The following is a 25,211-nucleotide window of genomic DNA, read 5'->3' as shown; positions in this document are numbered from 1 at the left end:
ACGATGGGTCCTGATAGACTCGTATGGAACGGTAGAATAATTTTTATCAAAAACTCCTCTCCGTGTGTTGACAATTATCGAAAGTGATTATCACATTTCTTCCGGTTTCGTCTGGCATTTTTACTGACTCATCGAACGGTATTATCCGCGAGATCGATCAGCTAGTGTACGGAGTCTGCAATTATGAACGGAGTAATCTAGATGGATTCATTCGATGATAAAATGAGAGAGAAAAACAAAAGGAAAATGAGAATGAACAGTAAATTTGAAGCGCGGGGATGTAATTTTTTCCTTGTGAAGTGCTCATCGGAATTTGGGACGATCAACGGCTGCAGTTTCAAGGCCGTAGAGACACTGAGGGGGAGATTGTCTCGGGTGGATTGAGGACGTGTTCGATTGTGTTTCAAATTAAAAGTGATAAAAATTATCGCACGTGAGTGAGGGTATCACACTGAACGCTAGGGGAAAATAATGGAGAACGGCCTAGTAATGTGTCGTGAAGTAAAATCGGATTGATTTCCATCAGGTTGGAATTTTTTGCGATTCATGGATCAATTTGCGGAGTGAAGGGACAGTTATCCTGTCCCAATTGCGCGTTTCATTTTTAGCTCCGTCATTCGGGTCTATTGTGAATCGCCATTGAATTCTCACTTGTCCAGTAAAAAAAATCAATTTATTGAGAAGTTCGTCTGTATTTTCATTAAATATTCATTGTGCTCATTACTAATGTAATTGGACTAAAAGTCCACCTGGTACCATAAACAAACTACTAAATCCCCCAGCAGTAGAGCGAAAAATAAAGTGTCTAGGAAGGTATAAATCAATTACCCGGGGTAATACGTGAGTATCGATACCGGATGATAATTGGAAGACTCGTTCCACGTTAGAGCTTCAAACGCACTGCGCACTTAATTTACTACACGTACGGTACACATACATGTCCCCGCGTCAGGATTTTATTATTCATGAAGGATACCCGTAATTATTCCATAGTAATTAAATACTCAGGATCCCATAACGCATGGGCCTCTTTGCGTTTGAGAATTAACCATGCGATTGCATATGGCGATAATGCAGCTACATTTTAATCCTCAATTCACATTCGGAGATTTATTGGTTTTCACCCGATTTACATTTTTACCGACCGTTTTGTGCTAATTTCGAAGATCTAGGGAGATAGCCAATTCACGGGGGATTAATTATTCTGGGGAATGGGGATTAATAGGACGATTCAGACAGCCCCCCAGGAATGGAATTGATATTTGATTAATAAAAAATCGTGTGTCCAGGGTTCAGAGATTTCTAATTTCACGTGAAGACGGGAATTATAACAAAAAAAAAAATCTCCTCTCAATTTGTTGAATTAAAAAAAAATACGTGAGTTAATTTATTAATAAATGATCATTTATTTCTCTCAGAGAGGAAAAACTACGGAACAATATAGCACGAAGTAAGTTTACATAACAATAGACTTCAATCTCCGTTCCATCATTCTAATTTTCCTTGTTAACAAGATCATAAAATTTACAGCATATTCAGCCACTAATTCCCGCGTTCATGTTCATCACAGATATAAAAAAAAATCACGTGACTCATCCATGATTTTGTTTTATTCTCCCGAGAGTAGACTTGTCCACCACATATACCTCTATGCTCGATGATAAAAAAGCCCCTGAAATCATAAATAAAACGAGAACGGCAGAGTCATACTCGCTGATTGAGGTAGCAAGAAGTGGCCCAATCACGAGAGTAGTTTATAAGTAAAGACCCCACTATGCTCTGATGATACAAAAGAGACGACTGTGTGAAAATAAAAGTGCAAGCTAACGCATCGTGAAAGTTTATATTTTCGCCCGTATATTCCCCCTCCACTCAGGGGAAAAATTGCTTCTGGCCGACAATTATATATTGCGCGTGAAGAATATTATATTGTTAATAGATAAAAAAAATGCTTCTACGGAAAAGTTCAGGAGAATATAAAGAAAATCCTTGGGTCGAGAATTTATTAATCGCGAAAATCAGCGAATTCTGATCCTCATGACAAATATAATATGTCTAACCGGAAAATTAACTCCGATTTGATCTACTTCAGGGTAAAAAGAGATGGGGAAAAAGTGCCGAGGGGCGGGAAGAGAAGAAAATACTGTGAACAGTTAATCCCGGAAGTTGGGTTTTCAGAGTGACACTGGTTGAAAAAAAAAATGGCCTGAGCTGCATTAAAAGCGAGTCTCGCCCAAGGTCTCCTGCGCATAACAGAATTGCCTGGAGGTACTGAACGGTTATATGCAGATTTTTTTTTTCATTTTATTTTTGTTCAATTCTTTTGATTATTTTTCATTTCTCAATTTTGCTTTGACTCGCGCCTTCTCCATCTCGAGTCTGTTATTGTCATTCTGCGACGAGCTGTCTTCATTTTTTGGAGGTGATGGAGCTTGACTTGAGTAGTCAGAGGGATGACATCAGTTGTGAAGTAGAAGAAACATAATTTAATGCGACTCCGGGACGAATATGACAAAAAGAGCATGTGATTGGGTGACACCGTGACTTCAAAACGTGTATTAAACGGGTATTTCACGTGTCAAGATTTCAATGACTTCGAGTATCACGCGACATAATTCTACGGCTGCATTTAACATGGAATAATTTTGGAGATCAAAATGAGGATAATTTTTTTGCGAAATTTATTCCAAAACGTATTATAATTTATAAACTGCCCATAAGTTTCGCTCCTACATTAAATCCCGCGATGAAAGTCACAATCAGGACTCAACATCAAGCGATTCATTAACAATCGAAAAAGAAAAAAAAAATCGGTTGTGTAAAAACGATAAATCTCGACACGAAAAAGAATGTCCCCCGATCGATACATTATTTTCACCGATAAAGTCGTGTCTCGGGAGAAGGATCTCAGGAGGAGGGAAAAAAAAAGGAAAAATGTTTTAACGATTTATTGCGACGACAGAACACGCTCTTGCAAGTTTTACGCGTATCATGTACAACCGGCTGCCTCATTTAACGCAAATTCGCGCGGCCATTTGAGGTTAAATACGAGGGCCTTAACCAGGCGGGAAAGTAAACAAAAATCTTGAGATTTTGTTCCCCTTTTTTTCTCGTTATTTTTGGAGGTCGAGGAGGGGGAAGAGGTGATTAATATTCATGAAAGCTACCTGAGGGGTACATCGAGGCTTTTGAGAGATCGAGTGAGCACTAGAGGTACTTCGATGATTGATGAATTGATTGTGAGAGGAGACCGCGGCGAAATTTGGAAATCGTCGGGCGATTGTTAAGTCCCGATGCAGACGAGTCGTTCTGCCCCGTCTGTTATTTATTAAACATTTTTTATCTCGTTTTCGTGGTATCAGGAGCCCCTGTCAGACCGATAACTTCGTTAATTATTTTTTATACTCAAAAAATGTGAAAAAATCGGGTCTCAATATTTTTTCGCGAACATGGGAAAATACTTGATGAGTATATATTTATAATATATTGAAGGTAAAAATTTGAAGTGCCACATTATTGGCATTACTTTGGGGGATTTTATGACACAACTTCAGTTGTGGTTAACTTTCTAATAATCGTAAAATATCCTCCACAATTAGGACATTTGTTGCAGCAAAATTTGTCAGATTTTTCAAACTATTTATCAACTTTTTCTCCCCCACCAGCTCAAAGAGAATTTCCAATTCCTTCATCAGCATTAATACAGTTGTACATTGAATTCTCCTAGCGTGAAGAAATTCCATCGTTTAAATTCAGCCCGATGAATAAAGAAATTAAAAATATCACAACTAATTAAGCCGCATTCAGCGATCCTCGGAACTCCCGAGATAAATAAATTTCTCGAGCCGAGTCGTTCATCGATTCAATAGAAAATGATTAATATCTCCCTATTCCGATGAAAAGATTACAAAAAGAAATTCAAATTCCACGTTTTCCGTTTCACTTTCAATTCGCTTGGCCAGACGGGGGGGGGGGGGGGAATTTCATATCACTTAAATTCATCATGCTGGTACACGCACAAAAAAATGTTTGCATTATCGCCAGTGAAAACGATGACCAGGGGTTCATTTGCGCCTGTCCATTCGTTAATCAAATGTCACTGGATTTTCGGGAATGAACGGGTTTAAAGTGTGTCATGTAACGGTCAATGGCAAGTCAGACAAACCTTTTGATCCCATTTTTAATGCTGTGAAAATTCATCAGGATATATCCTATTACAAACAATGAGTCTACCGAAAACAAAGAGGAGAATGGAGGAGTAATAAAATGGAACGAATACCAAAGTAATTGACTTGTAATTCAATCAATTTCGAGATCGAATAACTGGATAGATAGTCATTCCAATCGCATTCGTCGTTCGATTAGAATCATTTTTTCGTCAGGCGTTAAATTTTTCCTCTGGTGTTCCCAGAGAAACTTTGATGTGCAATTCAAGTAGCGAATTTCATCATCAAAATTAGTTGAATTGATGATTGTAAAAAATTCAAGATTCACAATTTGATCCTTTAGACTCGATCATCATCCATTCACCCCTCGAAATCCCCATAAAATTAGTCCCTCCCTCTGAAGACAAAATGATCCTCTGGTAAGCAATGTCAGTAATGAAGACGAATAGGTTTACAAGCCGAAGTATTTTCTTGTTGAAGTCCCGCAGGTGATGTTAAAATCCTTGTGTAGTACTCAGCACTCGGTCGCAGTGTTTTCGAAGGCCCGAGAGAGCCTCATAAGAATCACGACAGTTCGAGGCGATGTAGGCGGGCTGCTGGCTTTCGCAACCCCGGCTGGCCTAGTCAGAGTCCTCGAATACACCTCCGGGGGAGCAGAAAACGACAACCAGAGATTACTGGTAAAAGCCAATGTTCGAGTGACTGAGATGGGATTTTTACGTTTGGCATGTACCTGACGAAACCTTTTGTCATTTTTTCCATTTATTCATTATGAATTATTGGTTTTTGTCACGACTGAGAACTGACTGATGTCGTTGCTCGTGTTGGGAGAGGGAGGGGGCCACGCTTGGACACCGCTGGACACGCTCAATTAGGTCCGGTGAGGCCTGATGAATCTCGTGTGTGCTTTTGTCTTATCGAAGGATCATTACGCGGACGTTTTTTTTTTATTCGTCATCAATGACAGGAGGTTATGCATAGGGGTCAGCAGTGGGGTCAGGATTAAATGTCAAATGATGGAAGATCATTGTTGCGAGGAATTCAAGCATTGATTTTCATTGTGTTGTGGGGACGAGGGGGAGATTTTTTTCTGGAACTCCAGGAGGGGCCCAGTCAACGGGGAAAAAATTCCCTATTCGTATGTATGAATTTTTGAAATTTTATCTGTGGTCACTTTACGATGGGGTAAAATATTTTCCGTGAAAATGAGGAAGAAAAGTGATTTATCAATGATTTTCGCGGCTAATGTGTTTTTTTTTATAACGCTTAATGAAAGTTCCTTTTCTCTTCAGCAACACCATCCGCAACTTTCAATTTTATCTTCTAGTCACACGGTACATATATTGTCAATTTCAAAAACAATTTAATATGCTCAACTACATAATCTCAATTTCTCCATGCACTACCCTTTTTAACGATGTTAATAAATTAAGTCTCTCATTGAGTGCAACAGCACGAGAGCAATTAAATCCTTACTCCGTAAATCATGACTTCATAATTCTTCGGTGTGTTGAAATCATTCAATGAGTGCTTACACTGGGGGCATCATCTGAATATGCGGAACATTTAGACGCATGAAAAACTGACCGTTCCGCGAGAGCATGTTTGAGTCACAGCGGAGAGAAATATGTCTAGGGATATTTTACAGCAATCGTTAGGAGATTGTTCCTATGATAGTGCCCCCAAAAAAATTTTTGATTAATTTTTCAAAGATTTTTCCATAGATTTCTGGAAGATATTCATCAAGACAGGTATTTTTCCACGCGGTTTCGGTTTCGCCAAACCGATAAAATGAAAAAAAAAAATCAACTAAAATGTAATCGTTACATCACAAAATGCCAAAGACAATATTCCTCCTGAAATTTTCATTCTCTCCGCTATTAACGATCGACTGTGCTAAACGATCTGTTGAAAAAACTCGGAAAAATTACAAAACCCGGCAGCCTCCGCGTCGCATAACTCTCGATATCCTGCGGTTTCCCGTCAACTCAGTAAGTAAAACAGGAAAAAAAAACAAAAAGACTCCGTGTGGTTTAGCCGATTAATAGAAACGTTTTTCCAACGATTCAATCGATCGAATCTATCCCTCATGAATCCCTCGTTCAGTTTCACTATTTTTCCTGAATAAGTAAAGGCCCATTACTAGAAGTGTAATGGACAAGGGGGAGGAGAATCCATCGGTGACCGCAGGAATACAGCATCAGAAATGAGACTAAATTGGTTTATTTTTCCGGAAATCCCACGATTCCGCCCCCACTCCACCGATCACTTGATCGGTTTCAGTCTGTGCCGGTTCTCTCTTTCGTATAACCTAACTTGTCCCGGAGACGATTGAGTCGGTATCGTGAGACGAGTACGGTGTGGAGAGGGGTGAGGGGTGGATGGGAGGGGAGTGAGACAGAGCGAAAAGTAACCGACCTAGATTTTTCCCTTTTTGCCGGTGGAACGAGATTGCCGATAATGATTAAACTGGCGCGCCAGTTTCGTAGAACGGTACCTAAGAAGTTGCGAGGGATGTCTATTTTTCTGGGCACTTGTTCATGAGTGAAGATGTTTTACTCGGGCATTTACGTTTGGGAGGAGAAAGAAGTGGATTTTTTCGGCCTAATGGGCAAAACTGGAGGGGATTTCATAGATAAATAATTGGAAAATTGCTCTTGTCCTGCATATTAAAGTTATTTCTGCTAAAACGTTGGAAATATCACGTAGAATTATTATTTTGCACATCATTTTATTTTCTGTGATAGTGTGCATTAATTATTCACTTTGTTCAATATAATTTTTCAAAATTGACACTTTTCTCTTATCAATGATTAAAAATATATCGAAATGGTACTGGAAATGCTGAATAATAATTTTTTTTATCTGCGAACAATTTACTGTCAAAATCTTAATGCATCAACTGTAAATAAAAAACGAAGGGATTGCGTCATTCTTCCTCAATCGGCCGTCACGACGAATCATCCTGAATGGCCGGGGGCACTGGCACATACAATTCCGGCAAGAAAAATCAAAACAAGTGATAAAAATCGATACAACTCTGACAAGAAAACGTGACTAGCGAGAGAGATATTCACCTCAAGGTGAAGCAGTGATTTTTTGCTTGCGTCTGTATCATTTCGGAGCTATTTCCTTCGATTTCTCGTTTCATCAGTACTAAAATATATTCAACAAACTGTTCTGTGTTCACTGTTTGAATTAGCAAGGATAATTACAGGCATTCCGGGACAAATGAGACTAGAGTTGACGACGAAAAATACCACAAAACTGCTAGTAAGTTTTGCCCGGATATTTTCTACTCCAGTTTTATGGCTCTTAGATAATCATGGCGGACGCTGTTATTTCGTAATGCCGTTAAAATCATGACGAATGTCTGTATGTGTGTAACCAGTAACGCGGGCTCTATTTTATGTAGGAGGCGATTGCTCGTGTGTCGGTGAATAAATAAATATATTCATGCGAACTGTTTTACGAAGTAATTCCCCCCCATTTTTTTCCATCTTTTTGTTTTTTTTCTTAGCGTACCCCTTCTGAATTCGTCGGATTGTTTATGTCGAGTTTTAACCCACTTGCGAATTATGACTTACCCATAAACGTGTAGCGACCTCCCGGGCTGTCTCGTAAACCCCTTAGTTTTTTTATTCATCTTTCTGATATTTATGGGAGTCTTTCATTATTCCGTATCACCTCTACCTGCATTATCTCCCGACGGTAATTTGTTATTTATTGGGGGAATGGGGAATTTATTGGCCGGGCAATTTCATGGGTTTTGGAGTATCTCGACATTTTTATTAATTCTGATGTTTGCTCGCTGGGAGGTACTGACAGTAGTGGGGGAAGGATGTTCTGTGCAAGCGTTGAAGTCACTGGAAAATGAACGAAATCGGGCAAGTAGCCAACAATAAATTGTCAATTTGTGAGGGAACATTGAAAGAAAAATTTTCAAACACTGATTTTGTTCAGGTCTCAAGTCGCCAACAATTACAGCAAAAAGATTTTAATTGCCGCGTTTTTCATCATAAATTTTCCCCGATGGTCTGATTGGCTGCGCCAGGCCCCCTCTCGCGCCACCCGACGGAATTCAATCAATACATTGTCACAGATATTTCTAAACGATAAAACTCCTTATGGATAGGATACGAGTGAGACGCGAGAAACCTTACGAAACATGGCCTGAGTCTATTGAGAACAGCTGTCTCCGAAGCGAAGACGTTGAAATAAAAAGAAAGAAGTTTGAAACAGTGAGCATCAAAGGGAGTCACGCTCGCGTCGTTTCGTGTCTCGTTATTTTGTTCCTCCTTGTTATGTTACTGTCCTTGAAAATACGAACAATCGAGTCATTGTGCTCACTAGGCCTAACATAATTTACTTTATAATGTGCGATAAAATCCCTAAGTGTCCCCGGGTGAGTTTAAAACGTCAGAGGTAATTTCTGGAGGATTATTTTATTCACTTCTCGTTGATTTACCGGCGAGAGGGTATACAAATTTACGATAATTCATTGTATCGAAACCCTTTCATTACATGTATCCTCGAGCCATTATATTTTTCATTCAATTTAATGGTGAATATTTAGCACGAAATTCCACCGGATTTCTAATTTATTGGAGTTTCTGAAATTTATTATTCACACGAATTTCCCTGATTTCCGCTAATAGATTTAATGTACTGGGAAATTTGCTTTGGAAGATCTAGAGAATTTTTTCGGTTCATCGGGAGATCTTCCGAAGATCTTTGATTATTCTGGAGATTCATGAACGATCGTCGGCCGCCCAAATCCTTTCTACGAGTTTCTATGAAGATAAAAAAATAATTCTCCCGTTAATATATATAGAGCCGGCCCTTCACCTTCATAATTAATTATTTAACGGTGTGAGGATAAAGTGGGAATGTAATTGCCACGACAAATAAAAATTCCTCGCGATGATGCAGTCCCAGGGGTGGAAAATCGTCGTGCAGGACGAATCATCCACGTGGCATGCGGCATGATGCACATTCATATCTCCCCGAAGTCACCACTCCTCGTCACAATCACAATATACCTCGGCTAGAGCGTAGGACGAGTCGATAGTCTCTCCTGGTGCATGCAAACCAACACGAGGATTATTACCCAGGCACACGTGTGTACAGGCGCAAATTCAGGCCCCGATGTAGCAATGACGCTGGGGCTCCGGTGCCTTATAATGCGCCTCGGGGATATGTATATTCTTTTATCTCCATTTTTTTTTTCACAAATGAAAAACACGCGACCTCTTTCGGTGTCGAAGTCAAGGAGGATATGCACAGCTCTCGGGTAACTAGATACCGAGATTTAAATTCCGATACGTGGTGAAAAGGTTTGTTTCAGAGGATAATGGATGTTTTTATGGGGTTGCTGAAAAATTATGAATGAGGTGAAAAAAAAAGAGAATGGGTTTGTCTATATTTCACGGTGATGGGAGGGAGTGGTCACAATGGATGGGCGGGAAAATTCGACGGGAATGCGAGCGAAGACGAGACGTTTTTATGCATTTCCGGGAATATTCGCGGTCTGATGTTGGGAAGAATTGGAAATTTTGAGGAAAGGACGTCTCCCGTAATTATTTAAAGAATGACACTAAATGTACTTGAACGAAAAATGTAGAATTTTTTTTATTACGACAAAACATGTTGTAACTGATAAATAATTTAATTTGATAAATTTCCCTGACTTGGAGAACTTATTCTTTTTCTCATAAATATTGAATGGAATTTTTTTTCTCACACGTGTAACAAGACAATCGATAAAATTCCACAGCTTCCCTTTATCATTACAAACAGGAATGGTAATCGCGATGGAGCTACCTTTTCCTCTGGTCAATCAAAAAATAATCCATTAATTGACTCCCGGACACAGTGTAGGATTGAAATTTATGCAGACACCCAGACAATGGGTATATTCAACGGATGAATGAATGAACTCAGTGAAAAAAATGAGAAAAATGTCGAGACAATTGTGGAATTCTTGAGATGTAAATTGCACTGTGTTTACACGGAGTCAATTGAAAGGGCAGAAGGAGGATGTGAATTGGATGTACCTGCAGGGCGGAATATTACAGTGGCCAGAGCAGGCAGACTATTTTCAATGCTCCCTTTCATTTCCCCTTCTGCTTCATGCGATTTATTCATTCGCGGGGCCCTTGTGCACTTCACAGGGATGTCCGACATACCGAAACAGGTTAATCATCCGGGCCCCCCTGTATTCTCCCTTTTGATAACTTTATTTTACGGATTAATGTGTGTACCACTACACTAGCAGGCAAAGGTAGACAAGGGATTTGTTTTTCGCGAATTTTTCTTCACATATCTTTTTAATTTTTCCAAGTGATAATAAAGATACCGGAACTATGAGTGACAACCCCATGGGGTTTATCGGATATGGCGTGTTCTGTAATGGTCACAGTATCACATCAGGACTTTATGCATCGAGTAAACTCAAAAATCTAACTATCCACTTAACTAATAGTTGAATGAAAATGTTTGTAGCTCATGTGCGTTAATTCTCTTCACCTCCGCCCGTTAAAAAACCCCATTTACATGCAACAAACCCCATCATCACAATTTTGCCGTTACACTTGACTGCTCTGGAAACCCTCATTCTCCATTCATAGGCATGATCAATAAATCCTATTGCAAAAAAAAGTGTTGAAAACCCATAAAAAACAAAATCGATGGATAATCGTAAATAACGTGCAAACTTGCGAAAAGTTCCGTGGTTCCTTTGTTCCCTCAGTTAATCTCAGAACTTATGTTCCCATCGTCAACTGTGTCAATAAAAAATTCAATATATTAACGGGAGAATTTCTTTATGACTTCTCAGATGATATTAATAATTCTCAACTCAAATAGAGCTATCGCAATCTTCCGTCCGGAAGCAAAAACCACTCTGGAATGTTCAATCTTTAATAACAATTACCCCTCTCTAGTTCTCTCATTAGCACAGAATTTTTTTGTGGGAAATTCTTCACCATCTGATGTAGAATCCTTTGCAAATATCGTTTTCACCACCGGCTGTGCTCCTCCAAGGTGAAATTTAATGAACAAATGAGTAATAACTGCACTTCCAGGACATGATAAATTTTATCTCTTCCCGAAACAACAAAAAAAATTACAACCGAAGTGGAAATGGAAACAAAGAATGATTTTTTACGTAATATCGAACGTTTAGTTGAGTTATAATAAATGACGTTGGCAAATGAAATCGTGTTGTGGTAGTGGGGGGAGGGGGTGAGGTCTCAGGAGATACGAGAGAATAAACTCGCGAAGCGTTACGGGGAAATAATGGCCGGATCAGATAAATGCCGCACTGTTGGCTTGTACATTTTCGTTGTATATAGACTCCATTCCTTTGTATTTCTGGGGCGCAAGCGCGCGTGCACACGGTTAAATAAGAGAAATTGTACCGAGATCTGTGTGATCCCGGCGCTGGAGAAGGCCACATGTATTTTAATGTATTTTTTTTTTTTATATCCTCGGGGAATTGTTTGTTTCTTCTTAAGAATCAATTTTCGTTATTGGAATGAAAAGCAAATTGTTCTCGGCTGTAGAACAATTCCGGATGGCCTTTGATTGGCAGTTACATGGCTGCATTATTGAGGCAACTGAGGCTTTATGCTGAATTAATTTTGTGTAGACTCTGCCGTGCGTTATTGTTCCGGAGTAGGTTTTTTTTTCGTTTTCATTCGGGTGAATCAGCATGTCGGAGAGAAATGGCGAATGTGGACAATTGAGGTACTTATCGGAGGAAATTATTATGAATTATTGAAATGTCAGGGATATGGAGAAATGGGGAGATTATTTGGAAAATAGTTTTGGGAAATTAATGGAAATTTGTCTGGTGGAATTTTTTTTTCATTCATAAAATTATCGGTCGTTTAGCGATTGTTTAAGGTAAAGATAAGGAATGAATTAAAGTGTAATAATTAAACTATTTTTATTCTTCTATTGCTTGAAAAATCTAGGAAAAATATTTTTCAAAAAGTTAGTTTGAGAAAAGAAGAAAAATTGATTCCCGGAAAAGTGAATTCCCCTGGTAAGAAATTCCGCCAGACAAATCATATCCATCACGCACACGTCAGGAGAGCCGATTGCCCGGAGGATAGTGAATGCAATTGACTCGACGAAAACCACGGAATAATATTATCCGTTGGCGTGTATTATAAGCCATGAGTGTACGTGTTAGTGAGACTGGGGACTCTGCAGGATGGGTGCGTATGTATACTTATCCTTTACCTCAGTAAAATATATAAATCGACGCTCTCGCGAGATACGAAAATACGTTACATGGGGTAAGGCGAATAGGTGAACCACTCGTGTGCTATCAACCCGGCAAATGTCAGAGTATCGTTTATGGAAAACCTGCCTCGCTTGTTTTCTAGTTTAATGTCTAGTTCTGAACAAATAAAAAAATTGTCCAACGATTTGTTCGAGTTGAAAAATAAAAAAATACAATAAGGAAAAAATTTTAAATCGTTGTGCAATCGATGCCTGAGTGTTTCCAATTCTCTGTACAATTATCAATAAATTTAATGAGGGGAATAAATTACAGTTATTCCTCGTGAGAAGTTTTTAGCGATAACAAGAAATCATTTGATTTATTTTTATTTTTATTGTTAATGGAATTTTTTTGCTGGATTTTTTGTCTTTTTTGGGAACTCACTGATGACAATTAATCCATCAGTTGATTAATTAATTCATCGCTTCGTTAGTTGATGGTTCAAAAATCGCTGAAAGCGGGGAATTATTCAAATGAATTGAATTGAAGGTCTTTAACTTGTACGTAATGATTTTATCCCGGGCAGAATTCAATGAAATCATCTGTTAACGGTTTCTCATTTCCGCTTCAGCCCTTTAAATTCACCGTTTTCCATGCGTCTTCATTCACCAGTGATTTTTTTTATTTATTTATTCGTGCTCGTCGTATACGATTTTTTTTTCTACTCTGCTTCCTTGAAGAGGTATAAACGCGAGTGCGGCTCAGGTAACCCACCAGAGACGTCGCCCTACTCAGTAGAAAATGGCAGGAAGTCTCGATATACACCGGCCAAAACAAAGGAAACCAGCCAAACGTCGGAGATATCCATCTCCCCGTGAGCTCGTGGGATCGACACTGCCGGTTTTTACCGTGTTTTTTTCTCTCCATCTTTACAGGTTCTTTTCAATTTTTAAATAATGGGAATGACTGCCATTTTTGGACAATTGATTGGATTTTGGGAATTACATTTTACGCCATTTATTTAAATATGAGAATGAAAATTCTCTCCTCGCGGGTCATTACGGAAGAAGATTGATGAGTAAAAATCAAGTGGATTTTTAATTAAATTCTGAAAATGAATAATGTCAGTACAGTACCGGAAGTATGATTTTTTCAGTGGCGTGAGCTCTTTCAATTAATTTTTTGGTTCAAATATTTTTCATATTCCGAAGACTTATGAATTTCTTCCTTACCCTCTAATATTAGTACTTCAAAAAATTCTACTATGAATTAATTAGCCAATGCATTTACCTCATATTTTGCATTAATGAATAACAATAATCTCCTGTCAATTGTAATAGGCGTTAAAACCGCAGTTAAAACTCGAATATCTCCATTAAAAAACCCGTCATTCAAAAATAAACAAATGCCATTGTTTCCCTCTCCAGAAACAATGGAATTTTTCCCCAGCCTCTCCCTCCCCCATCCATCCTCCTATCCCCCCAGGGATATCTCTCATCGTGTCCAACAAAAACAACAAATTCGCATAATTCATGAATAGAAAATCAAGACTCCATCCACCACTGACAAAAACCCTTGACGAATTAATTTCACTTTGTAATAATCCCATAAGACCTTTTTATCCCACCGTGACAGGTTACTCAGAAGAGTAAATATATTTTTCAACAAATTTTTTTCAACATCCGATTATGGACAGTTGAGCGGAAGTTTCACCGCGAGAGGAAAGTTAACACGAGACGCGACGCACATCGAGTCGTGTTTACAGAGGGGAGGTCCATAGTGCTGGTTACAACCAGCCAAAACATCTTGATCGTACGGATACTCATGCAAATAAATCGAGTCCTCCTCATCGCCATAAATAAATAAAGAAAATGAATAAATAAATGAAATTCTTCGTTTCCGGCTGCGATCAATTCGCTGTGATAGGGAATTTCGTTGTCAATTCATCCGGCGAATTTTCGTTGTACCGATAATAAGGTGATACTTATGCGGGCATGGCCCCGTTACACGTGATGGCATATGGAAAATTGCGAGATAATACTGGTAATGCAGCCCCCTCCCCACTGCCACCCACCTCTCGCGTTGTTGGTTTTCATTGTTACTGAGGGACTCACTATGGGATATGTCGAATACGTCGGTAATTAACGCTGCATCACGGTCACGGATGATGGACAGCCGGAATTCAAAGTCTATTACTATTTTCATGGGGGCACGTCTATGGGCTCGTTTTGATGGAAAGTTGAAACAGTGGCTGGGGATTTTTTGAAAAATATTTTGGCTATATATTAGGCAATCCGTTAGTGTGCACAAATGCTGGAAGAGGGAGAAAATTCTTCACGAAAATTATCCCATAGTTCTACAAAGCTGTAAATCCCTCCTCACCCCCTCATTTATATTTTGAAACTTGGAAAAGATTAACATATGATGGGAAAATTTTTTTCTCCATAACAGAACTTTTATTCCCTCAAAAATAAATATGAACTCGATCTACAATTGATTTCCATAAAAAAATTAATCAGACCGAGTAACCGTTATCAACTGGTAGTAGCTAATATAATAAAAAAAACAATAATTGGAAAACAAATTTGTGAGCAATAAAATGGTATATTCAGAAATTCATCTCATAGACATCATCTCCAATTCATTGTCAATCAATACAGTAATGAGTAATAAATATGCGGAGTCTTCTCAACGTATTTCATTTCGTGTTGCTGAACACAATGTTAATGGGTTGTCTATAGTAATGGTAGAAACAAAGTTAAAAGAATGAAAAGATGAAAAATTAAAATATAGTGCTGTTTCACGGTCACGGATGATGAGCATTTGGAATTCCAAGTCCATTAGGATTTTTTCTATTCGGGGAATTGGTGTTCACGGGGTGTGAGGAATTATTTCAATCAACACTTTCGATTTATTTGGCATTATTCCAATCGTCTGGTTTTTTCCTCATTAAAGCAGTCTTTCGGTAAGGAGAAATTAAGAGGCTATTGACTTCTCAGGAAATTTACATGATTATTACAGAAGGAAATAATTTTTAAATGAAAAGGTTGCAGTGATGTTCTCCAGAGTAGTAATAATAATGATAAAGTGGAAGTTATTCATTTGAACTGAAGTATTTACTCTTCAGGAAAGTTTCTAATCATTAAAATAATACAAGAGGTGCCATTATTGGGGCTACAGATCCCCGTCCGTAAATTACCCGCGAGTAATAGCTTGTGACCTCAGAAATCGAGAAAAATTACTGAACAATTCAAAGCATTTATTGAAATATTTATTTTCAAAAAATATTAATCAATTGTAGGATTTCATAATCGATAAGTTCATAAATTTACTCATAAAACATCCCCCCAATTTCCCAGACAGCATGGGACAACCGCCGCGGTAAACAATCCCAAAAAAAAAACTTTCTTCACAATATTATGTTGAGATCAAGGGATACGTGCGATACATTATGCTAACGACTGCAGACGTCCTGTATATCCATGGATTCCTCATCGATTAACATTAAAATCACATTTGTCAGTACGCGATGCAATATTTTCGCTGATCAGGAAAGAAAGAGGAGGAGGGGGAGGGCGGAAATAATTACGAGGCAACAGTTTCACGAGTCTGCATACATATTACACTGAATATCTCCTCGTCTTGTTGTGTTCTCATGGCTGTGCCTTTTGGTATTTCTCTCCCTGTCTCGTGAATTTTTTTTTCTCTTTCATGTGGGTACTTTTTTTTATATCTTTTTATTCACCGGTTTTTTTTTCCACTGTAAGGCTTGTGTATCACGCGCCGACAAAAACTTCCGCGTGCAGGTAATACTTAACGAGCCTTCCCGCAGTGCAAGCGACAACAATTCGTGTCCCATCTGAGGGCTAGAGGAATGTTAAAAAATTGTTTTTGGGATAATGCTTTTGTTGAGAAGATTTTTTTCTGACAATTGGGGTGATTCATGAAGGGAAAGAGGAATTAGTGGGAGGGGAAGGGGTGGATGAATGGAGAGGGGCTAAATGGACTTGATTTTTCGATATTTATCACTGAAGGTTTCAGATTTATTTCAATTTTCTTTTAATGATTTCAATTGAGGCACATACTGAGCCTCGAAGATGAAGATATTGATTTTAATATCAAATTATTTATATAGAAAAAATTATCGCATGAGGGGCGCTTGTGCATGAATAAAACTACAATCAGGGTAATAAAGAAAGCACATGGTGTAGCTCATTTGTGGTGAAAGGATTTTTAGTTTTGCATCAGGATGCCTCACGTTTAATATGCAACGAGCATGAAGAGAATCATAAAAATCAAATCAAATACCACCCAATTACATGGGCTTCCAATTAGCTCGGTCAATTTGCAATAATCATTCATAATTAAGTATTTGTATTTTTATCTTCCCCTGGCCAGCCGGGAATCGTTGGATAAAGGAGATAGGTATGAGACTGTGACAATTAAATGTCATATAAATCTCGCAAGACTCAAGTTTTTAAGTGAAGGCCGTAGATTTTATTTTTATATCCCACTTTCTCGGGGGCATGTGTGTCTGGGCAATCATGTCGCCATTGGAACGAGATCAATCGATCTTTCGTTGCCGGACAGTTTTTTTTTTGTATTGCGTCAGTTGGGAACAAGGGGAATAATAATTTGGAGTTGTGTCTGGACAAGTTTGGAAATTGAACAATATTTCCATTTTTTATTTTCGCAAAAGTTTTATTCCAACGATCGTAATCGTTATAATTCAACGCAGAACAATTTTCACAATTAAGCAGGAAATTTCCAATGAAACAAAAATTCTTTATCATTCCCTTCTTCATCGAGGGAATGGGAATGGACGGTTGAGCATGTAATAGGTATGGAAGGTCTCAGGGACGAATAAATATAAAATCAAAGAAACCGGATCATTTAGCCCCACTACTCGTTATTAAATTCCAAATTCAATTTTATCAAAGAAAAAATTTTTATCCTTCAATTCAGCCTCTGCTTCCTCCAATCCCATCAAGATATCAAGCAAAAAAGGGGTTATTGAATCAAGAACAATATTATCAGTCGGAGAATCAAATTTTTTTCACCGCCAGAAAGGATGAGATAAAACGGTAAGAAAGCGCCTAGTGTGCAGCGTTGAACCTCTTATAATGGCCAAGGCTGTTGGCGCCACAACCCAAGACAAATGACCAATGGTGAGAGGGTATGGGAGGATGGGCCGAAGGTTCCGGTTTTCTAGGCCCTTTTTTTGCCTCATTTCATCGGCTCCCGAGCGTTCAGCCCTTTAAAGATCATCCCGAATGGGGTCAATGACTGATCCGGTTGCCGCGTCAGGTGAACCCTTTGTATTCTAAAAATATTCTAGTCTTGGGGCCGATATGAGCACGAGAAAATTCATCGAGGAAACAATTACGTAATAATAAAATTCCAGAGGATATTTCTAAACCAGCGAATGTGCGAGACAGAATATTTATCTATATGATATATATTTATTTATAATAATTTTTCGAAATATTTCGTTACCGTAGAAATTCCCAGGGCTTTAGGGCTTTTTCGGATGGAAATTAATTAATGGCCAGTCAGATTTCCACACTATTTTATTGGAAAATTTTATATAACGATCTAGGGGAATGTGCAGGTCTCTGAAGAACAACTTGATCAAGTAAACAAAAATGGAAACAGGAATACTGCAGCTTCGATTACATACAATTTTCATAATTTTCCATTCATTAAAAATAATCGAATTCGAGTTCTAGTGAGTGCACACTACGTTTGGCAACAGAAGGGCCCAGGTCGGTGAGGGGTCACCAGTGGGGCACTGCTGGCTGCCAACGTTGGGGCAAAGTTCAATCCAATTTAAAATACTTCGTCGTGTAAACTCCACTCGGAGAAAATTTCTAATTTATCAGCAGATGTATATTGCCTATATTATGATGAGAGTAATTGCCAACTTGATTATGTTTACTTCACATGAATGAGAATTGAGTTCCGGTTGTTCACAAGTTCCCCCTCTGTTAACTCGGAAATCCTCGTTGTTGCGTCACGCGATTAATTCAGATCAGACCACTAATTCGGATAATCTCGAGACTTACACACATCAAATCTGCACCTGTGTTTACGACAAAAATCACGGGTGAGATGGTATGCTGATCGCTCTCTCATAAATTATTAATGTCTACTAGTCAATAATTCATTCGGTGTGATCCACCTGACGAATAGCCCGTGATCAATGGAGGGGAAGGGAGGGTAAAAAAAATGACTGCACCAGAGGAAAATGTTCAATAAAAAAATCTAAAAGGCATTGTTGCTCGGGGAATCGTTGTTTTTCATAAGGAAAATTTCACTTAATTATTTTTTCAGAATCGTCTGATGATCGCGATTTTAATTAGACAGACTTTAATTTAACCGATTTTTTTTTCAAGATTATTATGATTCTTAATTTGGCACGAAGAACAAGAGCAGGGGGAAATAGTGTCACCATTTCGTGACTTAATATAATGAAGAGACACACAGTTTTTGTGGGAAAACACTGAAATTAGCAGTAATTATCTTCAGCAGTCCCCAAAGACGGAAAAATTTGTTTTTGTTCCAACAACCGATCCTCTTCGGTTTCTACGGGTGAATCGGAGCAAAATGGGTGGCAATATAATCATTGAAACTATATATTTCTTGGCTTTCCCAATGAAGCAATTTTCATCACGCTGTCTGCCATAAATCTGTAGATAACCGCATTTTAATGACTCTGAGATTTCAAGATTAATAAAAATCCTTTGATTTTCATGACTTTCAACTTCATAAACCTCGAATTCTCTTGGAAACGAGGGAATGATAGAGCTGCGGAAATAGTGTAATTAAGAAACCGATGAAATTTACGTGAGAAACCATCACAATTGGCTTTCATTATCTTCGCTGCGTCTGAAAAATAATCCAAAAACCATTTTTCATCGAAAACCCGTTTCTTCTCGCCATCCACCGGAATATGGGGGCAAAAGGGGTTCTAATGTTGTGTTTGGGAATTGGGAATTTGTCGGGCTTCACGATTAAGCTATTTTCATTACGCTATCTCTTGTAGATCTTCGGATAATCGTATTTTAATGGGAGAATTTCTAGATCAATTAAAATCCGTTGAATTTCGTGATTTATTTAGAAAACACGGAAGTTCAGAGGAACTGAAATAGTGTCATTATCAAACCGGAGTAGAGTACATGGAAAACGCTGTCATTGACTTCAAATATCTCCACTATCTGTCGAAATACTGTTAAAATATTTATCTCCCCGACAAATCGCTTCTCCTCAATATTATATTTAGTGTTTTTCATTGTTTCGTCTATCCTATTCTGGCACTATCTCCATTGTGAATGATCCCGCTGTTATCTGCGTAAAATACAATAACCATAATAATTGTAAGGAAGAGCTCAAAGACTGAGGCGACGACTGAATTGTCTTAAACACCCATATACTCGTATTTGAATTAATGTGCTCACTATCCCCTGAATCGGATCACTTCCACCGCGATTCCTCTCACCTGTCCAAAAATCTTTCCCACGATTGAAAAATTACCGATTTTTATGCTTCTCACTTCCTGAAAATTCCGAAAATCCCATTTTTAAAATCCCCATCCCCACCGGCGTACCGCCACGCGGTATAAATCCGTAGCGAAAAGATTGTGAAAGTGGCACAGTGCTCGTGTGCGTTCGAGAATGGAAAAATCAAAACTAGCGATCTGGGATCAACGTACCCCGACATACCGGTATGGTTTGTTTTTCTCTCCCCCCCTCCTCCACTCGATATATTAATTAATTCCCACCTGATAAACCCCCGAAAAAATCAAACACGAGAAAAAAAAAAGGAACCGTTCACATCCTGTTGAAAAATCATTCCCACCGTCCGAATTTCCCAGGCGATTGTCACAAAAATTAAAAAAATAATTTTAAAAAATCCGGATAATTCAACTGGGCAAGGGGACTCGGAGCATGTCAGGAATGCCACGTGTGTCACGTTTCTCTAACGGTTAATCCGTGCACTGAAACACCCATTGTGCCTCCCATCTCCCAAAGTCAAGCGAAAAGTGAATAAAAAAAATGTATTTTTCATAATTCTTACCTCAACGATTGAATGAAAAATCACGAGAGTCACCAGTTGTGTGTGAAAACAGTTCAATGGTCCTTCGTGCTCCTCCCGGGCCCCACCAACACCACGATAACCAGCATTAAGAAACTCCACACGTCTGTTGACACCTCAAAACTCACGGCAAATACGTATAAATAATAAAATCACCGAGAATTAACCGGTAAAAATGACTAATCCTAGTGTCCCGACACTCATCACATCCATACGGACCCCTCCGATGCACACGAATGAACCCGGAAGGCACTGTGCGTAACCGAGGTTGAAAAAGAAACCGAAAAAAAAAAAAACCTCACCACCACCGAGTTGAGGTACAAACCAACAGGTGAAAATTAATTTTCCGATGTTTTACTGAATTTTGGAGGAACTGATCATCACGTCTGCCTCCTGTGGCGCCACGTACCCGCCAGATACAAGCGGCCAGCCTCTGCTACAACAGATGTTGACACATTCGAGTTCTCAACAATAAATTCCACACTGAGATGATTACAACTCAACGATTTCACTGATCCCTTTTCTCCGTTCTCAATTGGCAAAGAATTCTCACTTTGAGTGCTTCTCACACCGCGTTAATTCGTCTCAAAGTGCATCAGACACTTGAAATAAAAAATATTAACGAGAAAGATCCTTTAATCCCCAGTGGAAACATGCAAGAGTCGTTTGACATTTAGCCAAGTGCCACAAACGTGCGCACGCTTGAAGAGTCAAGTTTCTGTTTCACGTTAGTCGGTAGAGGGGCGCAGCGATCCGTATCGTTGGAAATTTTTCGCCGGTTCTCCACTAGAAAAAAAAAAAAAATAACACTGTCTTCCCCCACCCCCCCTTTTTTAAAAAAAATCCAACTTTTCACAGTAAAAACACTTGCACCACAGAAAATATATCACTGGAGTACTCCGTTAAATCCCTCAGTCCCCCCATAAAACAATCTCGATATCACCTTTTGGTTGGTTTGGTGTCGAGCCAACGTTGGCCACTGGCACGAAAAATAAATCCTCCGATACCGGGAAGATTTGCGTTACAAAATGGTGGTGGCCACTGGTGGGGCTGCACTGGGGTGGGGAGTAAGTGTCGAGGGGTGGGGGAAGTGCGCTGGTCAGAAGGGCACAGGACCACGTGAGGAGTACGTCCAGTGTGTCCCGGTACACGGATGTTTTTGGCTATTTAGACTCCGACTTAATTCAGCCGGTGTTGAAAACTTGAGTTTAGTGTGTGCAGCGCGCGCACCGAGTGAGTCTCTTGAGTGAGAGAAGCACGAGAAACCGCGGGCGCGCACAGCCCGCCCCGGCTAGCTAGGTAGGTAGGTATGTATTTAGCCTCCGGCGACTTGCCAGGTATAGCGGTACTTCCATTCCCCCCTTTTCCTCTTCGTCCTCCTCCTCCCCCCCTTCCCCTGCCGCGGCGCTCTCGTACCTCTCCGTTAACTCCTCGTTTTCATTTCTTTGCGGCCCCTGCACCCCTCGAGGGGCCCCGCGATCCATCCCCCACGCCGGTACCCGCCACCGCAACGGTGGGGGGATCTACGACGCATGCGCAATGGTGAGGGAGAACAAGGGAATTAAAGGTGGCTTTTTTTGTTCTTCGGGCTGTGTGCATGTGAAGAGTTTGATCTTTTCAGTGTTTCGGGGGGTTTGGAGGTTAGGGTGGAGGGGATTGCTGGATACATCAAGGACGGCCAGCGAGATGGATGGTAAGTGAACTCGATGCTGGGGCCAGCGAGCGTGGTGATGTCAATGAGGGAATAGCATCGCGTCTCGTTGAGTTGGAAGGCTTCCATGGATTTTTTCGGGGGTGATTTGGAAATTCTTTCAACATGGATTTTAAGTATTTAAGGTATAGGGCTATTGCCATTAATTAATGGTTTATGGAAATCATTTGATTACAATGAATTTGCCTCCTTCGAATCGAGGAAACATTATTATTTTTAAAAATAAGGAGTTAATGTTCAAGGGAAACATTTGCTTGATTAATTTGTTGTTTTTCATTTCAAGAGAAGGGGTTTACTTATTTATTTATTTTTTGAGTTTTCACTTGTATTGAGATCAAGTAATCTCATGTAAAAATATGTGGACCTCGATAGCCGTTGGGTTTTAGGTTTCATGGCCCATGTTCCATTGGATCTCAGGATGAAGACAAGCAAGCATTACCGTGGGATGTATCATATTCAGTTTCAATCAATCCGACACTCACCTCGTGTCTCTCTCTTTCATGGATTTTCTATCCCCGGTGATGTGTCATCCGAGAATTCCCGTCTGCACATCTGCGGTTTTTCTCGGCCGGAAAAAAGTGATGAGCGTGTTAGTCACGTGATTTTCCCGAATTCGTCATTTATGCGTGAGTGATAATGTTGTGGATGAAAATGAATTCCTTGAAAATGGTTCATGTTCCTGAAAATTACCAATTTTTTGTTTCCATGATCGATGTTCTAATTACATGGGGGAAATTGTTTTGACCATTTTGATTAGTTAGACCTAGTTTAATTTCAGGAGGGAGGGGTAGCCTATTGGGAATGCCAGGAGACAAATCGACACATACATCAAGTTTAATAGAGTCCCGGCTATTGAATAAATCACTCATAAATACAGTTAGGGGACTGATAAATCAGATTAATCCTCATTTGAATTCCTGGGGCATCTATTAGATACCGGGGAGAGTGATGATGCATGTAGAACTGGCAGAAGTTGAAACTCTCCGACGTTAATAATTGGACTTCACAATTTTTTATACAAATAGAAAATGCAATTTTCTTGAAACGTACGTGTGGAGCTCCAGCCACATTCTGGACCTTCAGCGTTAATTAATGGATGATAAATCCTCTTTTGCATTATTCAAATTGACCTTTTAATTTGAATTCAAATTTTGTTTCACTTCTATCCATTTGATAGCATTTGATACCGTTGGATGACGGATGAAAGACATTCTGGAACATCACCAGAAACATTTTTAGGGAGACAAATCCTTCTAAAATGTTGAATGAATAAACGTTTAGTTTACAATTATTTTTATTTGCAAAATTGACGATTTTTTATCCAAGTTGATTCGCACTGAGAAAGTTTTCCGTGCCATATTTCACATGAGTAATGACAAAAATAGTAATTGCGAATTATCTAGAGCATATTCCGTCGGGTGCTTACCTAATTGTAGGGAAATGAACGCCCCGCTCGTGTCAGTAATTTAGTAAAATCGATCAATTTTATGAAATCCCTCTTGAAGAAATCTTCAATTTCGTTGGGAGCTATGCATGACGCATAATGGGAACACTTTCTTTGAAGCCCACTCCCACTGAACTGATGATTCCTTTTAGCAAAATAAATTTAATTGGATAATCACATGTTTGCTGAGTGATATGCACTTTAGAAATCGCGGATGCTATTTTCTTCATTCATATGGCAATTTTGAGCGATCACTCGGGAGTGATTTGAGAAATAAAATGGATTGAGTGTACTAAACATGTGAGTTAATATGCGGTTATCCGTACCTGCATACCGGCTTGTTCGGTTGAAGTAGCTGATAAGTTGGTTTATGCGTTCCATTATCAGCTAAAGACAAACAACAGTTTATTTTTATGTTAAACAAGTGGAAAATTGCTTTCGTCACAACATAATCGATACATTTTTCCAGCATCAATTAATAGTTGACTTCCGAATCCCTATAATTCAAATTACAATTATAAAATCGAATTTTTTTATGCCACGAGAGCTGACTATCCGAATACTTTTCCACTCCCAGGACGACAAGTCCTAATCCTCATTTCCCTAGGACTGTTAAGATCGGATATTAGAAGGTACCGAATGACATGAAACCCCATAATTAATTAATTAATTTTCCTGTCCCAAAAAACTGTCTATTCCCTTCGTAAAGTAAAACTAAATAAAATCCTGCGTCTCCCAATTTTTATCCCCAATGCAAACCCCCCTAGAAAAACCTTCCCAAAATCTTCACTTGGGGTGGATCTGAATGGAGATCCCCATGTCAGTGAAAAAGGGACGTTAGGGAGGATCAAAACGAAAAAACAAAAACATTAAAGACAAAGGAGAGAAATGAGAATGAATCTGGTTGGCAGTGGGGGGGTTGAACGGTTGGAGTCCATCGACACCCGTGGGGGGCAAACTTGTTCACAGAGACACGTGACGGCTGCAGGGGGGTAAGGGCGGGAAAGGGGGCCTCCATCGAACCGAGAAATTCCGTGTGGGCGCCCCCCTCGACCAGTGAACGAAATAGAAGAGCGGGTGGGGAAGGGGCGGTGGGGTTCCGGTGCCTCGGCTGCACGAGGCGATACAACAGGTGAAGCCCCATGCGTTTTCATACCGCTCACGGTCTATACGGGGTCTACGGGTCTACCCGTTCGACGCAGCCAATCACCTCGCGAGACCTACATACGCCCTGACTCCTTTTTTTTTATCTGATTTTTTTTTCATTCGTTGCTCTCGCTCTGACTCTAGTGCGCTGGCTACCCCCACTCTGTCGTCATCTCCTGGGACATCCACTACAGCCACTGCAGCTAGAGTTCCAGTACCGTTAGGTTGGATAGGCTGGATATCAGGTGGGAACTCTTATGGAGGTTTCGGGGAATCTGATCCTTTTTCGCTGAAAAGGACTTTTTAGAGGGATGGCTCTCGTTGCAGGGGGAGTCAAAAGGGGTGCTCAGAGATTTAGGAGAGGGGTGGGGGGTCGGGGAGGTTTATTTGGAGAAAAGGGTTCTTGAGGCTCGGCCG

The 25,211-nt window shown here is 39.6% G+C and overlaps 2 protein-coding genes across 2 annotated transcripts in view; one reads left to right on the top strand and one right to left on the bottom strand.

The window, feature by feature from the left end:
* Nucleotides 1-21,782, bottom strand: part of LOC135162372 (zinc finger E-box-binding homeobox 1) — a 39,605-nt gene extending 17,823 nt beyond the window's left edge. The window contains exon 1 of the mRNA XM_064120746.1: nucleotides 20,476-21,782. The gene's annotated coding sequence lies outside the window, so the exon portion shown is untranslated. The remainder of the gene's footprint in view (nucleotides 1-20,475) is intronic.
* LOC135162382 (protein FAM8A1) overlaps nucleotides 1-25,211 on the top strand; it is a 121,464-nt gene that overhangs the window by 25,111 nt on the left and 71,142 nt on the right. The gene's annotated exons all lie outside the window — the stretch shown is intronic.

The sequence above is a fragment of the Diachasmimorpha longicaudata genome, chromosome 5 (genome assembly GCF_034640455.1).
Source record: "Diachasmimorpha longicaudata isolate KC_UGA_2023 chromosome 5, iyDiaLong2, whole genome shotgun sequence".
Lineage (NCBI taxonomy): Eukaryota > Metazoa > Arthropoda > Insecta > Hymenoptera > Braconidae > Diachasmimorpha > Diachasmimorpha longicaudata.
The sequence above is the reverse complement of the archived record's forward strand: the minus strand, read 5'-3'. Positions and strand labels throughout refer to the sequence as shown.